The sequence below is a fragment of the Medicago sativa genome, chromosome 3 (assembly GCF_051527215.1).
Source record: "Medicago sativa cultivar Bolivia chromosome 3, Bolivia_mono, whole genome shotgun sequence".
Lineage (NCBI taxonomy): Eukaryota > Viridiplantae > Streptophyta > Magnoliopsida > Fabales > Fabaceae > Medicago > Medicago sativa.
In genome coordinates this window covers 96,155,461-96,162,836 of record NC_140751.1, presented here as the reverse complement: position 1 = coordinate 96,162,836, position 7,376 = coordinate 96,155,461, and the positions used below count along the sequence as shown (strand labels likewise).

General features: G+C 32.9%; 1 pseudogene across 1 annotated transcript; it reads right to left on the bottom strand.

Moving 5' to 3' along the window:
* Positions 1–5,830: 5,830 nt before the first annotated feature.
* On the bottom strand, positions 5,831–7,376 carry LOC146942407 (putative CCR4-associated factor 1 homolog 7 pseudogene; annotated as a pseudogene). The gene is made up of 3 exons (XR_015032671.1): positions 7,270–7,376; positions 7,047–7,114; positions 5,831–6,944 (listed from the first exon to the last, which is right to left on the bottom strand). The product of XR_015032671.1 is annotated as a putative CCR4-associated factor 1 homolog 7 pseudogene (transcript).

Sequence of the window (7,376 nt, the reverse complement as noted above, 5' to 3'; positions counted from 1 at the left end):
GGGACCCTTGAGTTTTGCATCAAAATTTGATGGGTTGTGTTGGTTTAATTTGATGGTTGTGTTGGTGGAAATCGTACATGATTTGGAATAACCGTGACGCGATTTTCGTAATTCTTCAAAAAAAATGGATGTTGTTGTTGATTTTGAAAAAATTGTGACATGATTTGGATAATCATGGCCCAATTTTGCTAGATGGATGCAGCTAATTTGTGTACGAATGGTGAATCGTGGCGCGAACAGGATAAATCTTGACGCGGTTTTGCATGTATTCGAACACTTTAAAAGTAGTTTTTGACACATTCGTTGAGTGACCTTGGAGAGTCTCGTGTAACCAAAGAAGTAAACTTTTAAGGAAATTAAAGCTAAATGTTGAAAATCTTTTGGGTGAGATTCAAAGGGTAAGATGTGAATCTTGGATAACCAAAAGAGGGAACTTTTAGGAAAAGGATGTTACATTTTGGAATGAGATTCATGAGGTTGGGAAACACATAAGAATATAGTCTTTGCGAGCGAATTGGGTGAATCTTGAAAAACCATAAGAGAATACCCTTAGGAAATCAAAGTCTAAGGGTTGTTTCCTTTAGTGTTAGATTCTAAAGTTGGGAATACACATTGGGTAGTGAGATCATTAAGTCTATTGAACACAGGAAAAAATTGGAGAAAAGAGATAGAAATTAGGATTGCTCTTTGAGAGCTTGTTGAAACTAATTTCTCGTAACTCTGTTATATCTCTAATTGTAAAGAACTTTTTAATAGGGAAGTAGAAAGATCTCTCATGTCCAAATGTAGGCCATTGTTCGGCCGAATTGGCTGAACAAATATTTGGTGTGTTTTTCTTTATTTTCAACTCTATGTATCTTGTTATTCTTTGGTTCGATGTGGTTTTGTCTTACATTTTGTTACCATATTCTATCCATGTCTGTTGTTGTTGCTTGTGATTGTTTTGGTTATTGGTTATCATTGACGATTGTCCCACGCATATAAGTTTATTGGTGTGGTTTTGAGTCTCAAATTTACAACAAATTTCGATAAATTAATGTTTTTAGTCAGTCACTCGAAACACACATAATATTTACAACTGAGATGGTATCTTTTATTGGCATAAGCGTGCACAAAATATACATATGACATTGTTCGTGACCTTCTCGATATTTTGTTTCATTTGATTCCAAATACATACAAGTACATTCTTGCATTGTTCAGCTTATCCTTTTTCATCCGACGCTAGATACTCAACAATTTCTCCATTCTCATTAACTCGTCTACAATGGCCCCGAGTTGTATTAGTTTTTTCTTCACCACTTGTAATTGAATTTATTGAGGGAAAACCTCTTATGAAAGAAAAATGACATTTATACAACCATTTCGTGATAACTTTTAAACAACTTTGTCTCTCGTGCTTACGTTGTGTTTCCACTCTCTCTTTATTTTTCCCTCTATTGTTTTTGACTAGTAAGAAGAGAGAGAAAGTAGGTTGTCCAAAAATAATCACAAAATAGTTGTATAATATTATTACTATAAGACAACAAACTTAAAATCTAACACACGTGTTCTATAGAGAATAAGACAGAAATGCCTAATGAGAAACGTAGAATACAAAATATTTTTTTTCAAGGGGATGACGAAAAGGATGCGTGACAGACGTGCGGCAGCGTTGGGAGACGGAAGAAGCGACGTGCACTGATGGGAGAGACAGGGTTCCAAGGTTCTGATTGAAAATAGAACTAAGCTACGCAAGGAAGAGTGAAAAGACTCAAAGTGCACGTTTTTGGTTATGTTACTTTGTTTGCAGTTTTTTAACAAAACGACACTGTTTCGATGTTCTGCAAAAACGAATTAGTCTGATTTGAGCCACCCTGAAATTCACTGGTTTGACCATAAACTCGATCGTGCGTCATTGATTGCCTTGGATACCCGATTTTCGTTTCGATCATGGGTATAAAACAATGGTATTGTTTCCAATTTCCACATTGTCGGCATGTATTTAACTTTTTTATATGTATAATGAGATTGAATCTAACCCTCAAACAAGATAGTAAGATAAGAGTCCAACACGGATCCATGAACACTCGAAACTTAAATATAACTTCAATGACACATTTTTTTACCAACTTCATTTCAAGATAATATACATTATCTACACAATTGACTTTGACCATTTTTTTGACTAACACGCTATAATCATTCATTGAAAAATAATAACGCCTTTTTTATGTAATCTAAAATAATACATTTATTTAACCTTTTTAATTATTTTTTTAAAACTCGATATCTGATCTAAGACCGACTAATTCGAGGGGATCAATTCCACCACCCACTTGCGAAGCCCCATTTAAAACCAGAGCAAAGCTCTGTATGAACTTGCCTACCAAAATTGGCACCAGAGAAATCGAACTTAAGACCCGAGCACACTTCAGTATTCCAAGCCAACCACTGGATCAATCACAAATTGGTTACCTTTTTAAAATCTCAATAATTGATTTTTTTATGAGATAAGCAATAGCATTTTGTTTTAGAAAAGCCAAATATATATATATATATATATATAGGGTTTTGCTAGAAGCCACCCATGAAGGTGTCTTTTAGCAACCCACACCTCAAGGTGTGATTTCCACTTTTTAGTTATAACTTTGCTAAAAGACACCTTCATAGTTGGTGTCTTTTAGCAAATGCTCATAGAATAACTTGCTAAAAGACACCTTCATAAAAGGTGTCTTCTAGCAAAACTCATATATATATATATATATATATATATATATATATATATATATATATATATATTTATATATTTTCAGGAGAATGTTAACCAGTGCCCCAAGGGCATTGATTAAGCATCCAAAACAAGTAAGTTTTAAGGAAAAAGTTGTGTAATCATTACTTGATCAAAAATAATATCTTATATTTCCAAGACAAAATTTCTATTTGTAGATTTCTTAATCATTGCCCTGAAGGCATTTAGCAAAACTTTTTTTTTTTATCATAGTTCGAAGGTTTTTGTGGTTAACATTTGCTAACTTAACTCGTGCGTATTTATGAAAGGTTTTCTTACAATGATAATAAATATTCAAACTTTATTAAAAAAATATATTCAAACTTGACCTAGATTAAAAAATCAAACTAATGCTGCTCTCATCCTTCGGAGTTCAAATCTGCTCCAGTGCGTATATGCTCGAGTTCTCCGGTTCGCTTCACCGATGTGTGACACGTGGCAAATTAAAAACCAACGGTTGAGATTAAAAATAATAAAATTAACATTCTACTGTTCCTTCATCTTCTCCACGTGTCACGCATCAGTGAAGCGAACCAGAGAACTGGAGCATATATGCACTGGAGCAGATCTGAACTCCATCCTTCGTACCATAATTAAAATTTGACGTTTTTGGCTTTCCAAACTTTTAATTAAAAATAGTGTAAACTATATCAAGACAAATAGTGTAAACTATTTTTTCTAGAAATGATATTTGAATAACTATTTTATGATAATTTTTTGCTACAACTTTCTCTTATACTCACTCCGTGTTCTTACTTTCTCTCTCTATTGCTTTAATTTTTGTGCCAATACTTACATTTCTTTGTATATTTTGGTTGTCTTATAAACTGTCTTAAAAAATGGTTGCTGAAATAACATTCCTTTTTTTTATCCCTTTTTTTATAAATGAGCAATAAATAAAACAAAATATATAGAACAAAGTCGAACTCCACAAACACCCCCTCTATTCTTTTAATCAAACACTGACCTCTTTGGTTTATCATCAATTGACAAACACATTCCTAATTTATCGATGTTTAAACTTTGTTAATACCATTGTTTTTTTAGATGTTATCTCCCTCGTATGAGCATGAACCCCCTTAATTTTCAGTCATTTTTTCTTCACTTTTGCACTTTTCATGATTTTTAAAACTTAAGATTACTCACTCTTCAGATAAAATTGATATATTAGATATTATTATTTTTTTCATAGACTAACAACAATGTCCATCCACCAAAACTCTTTCCATTGCTATATTCTCTCTGACTCCCTATAGTAACCGATATGTGTTTGATTATATTTCGTGGTAAAAACAATTGTTGTTAAAGAAGTGTTATGTGCACTCTCTTCATTGTTCCACCATTGAGGCAGAAATACTTCACTCAACATAATTGCAAAAAAAAAAAAAAAATGCAAGATATGGTTATTGAAATAAAATTAGATAAATATTTAGAATTTTCCGCTCTTAATTTTATTAAGGAGAATGATAATCAGTGTCCTTGGGGCATTAGTAAAAATGTTAAAATTAGTAAGCTTGCATCAAAAAGTAGTGTAATTATTGATAAGATAAAAGTAAAAACTTATATTTTCAGAACAAAGTTTCTATTAAAGGATTCATTAATCAATGCCCTTAAGACACTGGTTAGCAAGACTCTTTTATTAATTATCTAAGACAAGTTTGATGGGGTTAAAACAAGTGGACGTTAATGTGTTTAGAATACTATAGGAGATATTTGTGTTGTTTAAGAAAATCTTAGAGTACTTCAACAAAAAAAAATCTTAGAGGTCAATGTAATTCTGCCATTTAAAATAAGGGTTAGATATGTTTTTGATCCCTATAAATATACCTACTTTTTGTTTTAGTTCCTCTAAAAATTTTATTCAACTTTCAGTCACTATAAAATTTTCAATCACTACTTTTGTTCCTTATTTTTAAGTTAATTTTTGTATTTTTTAATGAAATTGTGCAAAAATGTGTAGAATATTGTAATTTTTTTTTTTAAACAAACACAAATTAAATATGAATTTTTAACCGTAAAAAATTTAAATATTCATATTAAATTAATGTTTTGTTAAAAATTTCTATTTTTTTTGGAGTGATTTTTATAATATTATGAATTTTTCTGCAAAATTTTACTCTAAAATATGAATTCTACATATGAGTAGGAACCAAAAGTGAAGTTGAAAATTTTTTGAAGGACTAAAAATTGAAGAAACCTTTTAGTGGGACTAAAAGAAAAAGTTGACATATTTATGCGAACTAAAAACATATTTAACCCTAAAAATAATCAAAGGAAAAGGATACTCGTTAGCATTTCATGTAATTAAAACACGATAAACCGAGTGTTTTCTGTTCAATAAGATTAATTCAACTTCGAGGAATCTGCAAGGGAATGTGTGATAACGCGTCAAAATCAATTATTTTCTTCAATTATTTCCCATCATCTTATTTATTCTTTTCCAATGGAATGATGACAGCAAAATTAAAAAACAAAATCAATAACTAGAGAGAAGGTGACGACGGCACATTCCAATCCAAACTCGCCCATCAAGCCTATCCTCTAGGGTACAATTGGATTCAGACAGCTTAGGAGAATACCTCCTTCAAGGAAATGGATTTTCCCCCAACCAACAACCTCCACCGTTTGATCGAAATTACTAATGCTTAGGCCAATTAAAACCGATCCAAGATTGTTTTAATGAATATGGAATGGATCCATTGTGGCATCACAAATCAAACAAAGATCCCACCAATCCCACCATGGTTTCATAATTTTTTTGGTATGAACCTCGTGTTGAGAAATCTGACAACAACCCAATTGCGCCACAGTTGTAGAGCACACCAAAATAGACCCAATTCCGTGTGGACTTTGCATACCAATATTTTTGACCAATCTTGAAAGAGTAATTAATCTAAATGTTGCTCTGCTTCAAATTAAATTAGTGAACCGTAACCTTCACAAACATGAACCAGCCGTAACCTTCACAAACATGAACCAGAAACCTTTGGCAACATGATCAAACACCATATTAGATGAGAACAATCAAAACAAATAGCAACAAACAAAAGCAAAAAGATATAAAGAAATCATGATAAATTATTATTGTTGAAACACTAAACTGAAGTGATTTACAAAGAACTCAAGCTAACAAAACAAGCTAAGGTTTTATCAGTTACAATTCAAACAAAGATGATGAAAATGTTACAAGTAAACAACAACCATTTTCTTTCTGGCAGAAGTGTACACAAGTAAAAAAGACTCTCACAACACTTAAAAGACATTACTCTACAACCAATTATACTTTGTTCTTTCTTTCTCAATTAGTCTGTTTTCTCAACACCTAATCCATACAACACACCAGAATATTTCTCTGTTTCGCCGTTGAAGAATGTTTCCCTCAACTTCCTAAATGTACAAGCTGTGAGTAAACTATCCGATCCAGCTTGATGGCACACACCAACCCTCTCAACTTCCAGCAATTCCGCAAGCTTGTTCAAACCACCATGAAGACTGTTACAGAACTTCATCAAATGTTTGATATCATACACAATCGGGAAATAAATCCCGATCAAATCGAAAAATCCAGCTTGTGTATCCGGCAAAGCCCTGCACGTCAAAAGCTTCAAAAGATAACCAAAATCATAACCACTGTGAAAAGTAACCCAATGAACATTATCATTCAACACAATCCCGGATGACATCAGAAGTTCTCCAAATCTGTTCACGTCGATTCCTTGCTCGCTGTTCTTCTTAAAATCAATTCCGCATTGGCGCAAAAGCTCGATCGAATCAGCAGCGAAAATATCTTCGCTAACATTAAACTCGCGAAAATTGAATTGCCAGATGCAAGGACTATCAGTGCCACAGGTAGGTAAATTTCCATTCTCATCAGAAAAAGTTAAACCTAACTGAATCAGCTTCAACATATCAACGTTATCCTTCAAAGTCTGATAGTTAAAATCGTTAATATGCTTAAAATTCCCAACAGGCCGAAGAACAACACCAGGAAACTCTGTATCCATCGCAACATAGTTATACTTATCAACAATTTCACGGATCAACACAAATTCCTCTTCCAGATTATCGTTCCATACCTCTCTGATTTGAATCGAATCTCCTTTCTGTAAATCCTTCGTTAAATCCGTCATTTCACACACAGCAAAATCCAAATCCAAATCAAAACCACTCAGATCTGTTATCAAATCACACAAAAAAACCATTCAGATCTCAAAACCTAACAAATCTACAGCAACAAAATCAACAGAACTAAATCTAGTAGTAAAAAGTAAAAAACCTGCAGAATCTTCAAATTCAGTGAGTTGAGCTTCGAATCAAACGTATGAGGTAGAAATTCAACTAGATCTGAAACAAAAACAAGTATAGACGAAGCGTCAAAGAACGAATCAACTAAATTAAATCAAATCGAATTGAAGTGAACTAGGGTTTGAGGTTTGAAGTGAGAAACCCTGGAAAACGAAGTAGTAGTTAATAGAGTGAAGAAAACGGTAGAATCGAACCTTGTAGTGAAGAAAACGAAGGTTGAAGTATCACCGATCCTCGACGAAGATCGATTTTGGAGTCAACGAAGCAAAGGGATTGGGAAATGGAAGAGAGAGAGAAGAAC